The sequence below is a fragment of the Toxorhynchites rutilus genome, chromosome 3 (assembly GCF_029784135.1).
Source record: "Toxorhynchites rutilus septentrionalis strain SRP chromosome 3, ASM2978413v1, whole genome shotgun sequence".
Classification (NCBI taxonomy): domain Eukaryota; kingdom Metazoa; phylum Arthropoda; class Insecta; order Diptera; family Culicidae; genus Toxorhynchites; species Toxorhynchites rutilus.
Window position 1 is genome coordinate 32363551 of NC_073746.1, and position 1259 is coordinate 32364809.

At 32.9% G+C, this 1259-nt stretch overlaps 1 non-coding gene across 1 annotated transcript; it reads right to left on the bottom strand.

Annotated features, from left to right (window-relative positions):
• Nucleotides 1–258: 258 nt before the first annotated feature.
• On the bottom strand, nt 259–330 carry Trnaa-ugc (transfer RNA alanine (anticodon UGC)). The gene has a single exon. It is a non-coding gene; the product is annotated as a tRNA-Ala (tRNA).
• Nucleotides 331–1259: the final 929 nt, after the last annotated feature.

A 1259-nucleotide genomic window follows, 5' to 3' on the forward strand; every position in this document is an offset into this window, starting at 1 on the left:
CGAAGGCTCGATCGAAGATTAAGTGTCAGCATTTTCATTTGGGTCACCAGCTGTGTCGCGGTTAATGTGGTTCTTTCGCGGCGCGACTTGTTAGCGAGTGAAGTGTCTGTTTATTCTTTCTCGCATAATGAACGTAATTTGTTTGGCGTAGCGAAATGGCTTTTGCGAACAGAATTATCGTACTACAAATATATAAATCATGTTTCTGATGGTTGGTTAATTTTTGTGGAACAAAATACTTTCAATTGAAAAACGAACTGGAGATGCCGGGGATCGAACCCGGGGCCTTTCACATGCAAAGCGAACGCTCTACCACTGAGCTACATCCCCTTTCGGTATAAGAAATGGGTCAATTGACACATAACTTGTGAATTATTATGCGATTTATTTTCTTTTTTATTTCATTTTCTAGAATTTCCAAAATATACTCATGCCAAAAATATTCATGCCATAGATCAGGGTTTCTCAAAGTGGTCGATATCCCCTGGGGTCGTTTTCGGATTCCCAGGGGTCGACAGAAACGAAAATTGATCGACGGGGTCTGAATATCGACCCCTATTAAACAAAACATGTTATTATTTGAAATATTTAAGATGCTCCGTATGTTGTATTACGTGAACCACCCTGTTATAAAAATGACCAGGGTTGCCACATTTAATCATGTAACGTTTTCTGGAGAAAAAACTGTATATCTGTATTTTTCACAAAAAAAATCTATCAAAAAACTAATGGAAAAAATGGAAAGAAAGGTTTATTTTCATTTTTAATTTATTGTTCTTATTTAAGGTTTGCTTAAGTCGTATCAATACAACAAAATAAATCATTAAAAAAAATTCTCATAATAAATTGTATGATGTTTATACATGGTTTTGTTGAACTTTGTCCTTCTTAAATTTTCCGTCAATTTTAGTAAGAAGGTAGACAGAGAAAACGAACTGTAATTAATTCAACATTTAAATTTAAATTTGGAAAAAAATATCTTTAAATTCTGTATCTTTGTAGAAAATCTGTAATTCTGCATATACAGATTCTGTACCTGAAATTTGTCGAAAAATCTGTAAAATACAGAATATTCTGTATATGTTGCAACCCTGAGAATTACTAACATCTTAGTAGAATATATTATTGCTGTGCATTTTGAAAACTCAACAAGACGATGAATGTGTCCAAGATGAAAATAAAAAAATGATGAAAAGTACAAAAGTGAAAAATTCGGAAAGGAAAAAAAACATGAACAGGTTCTGTAAGATAATGTGTTT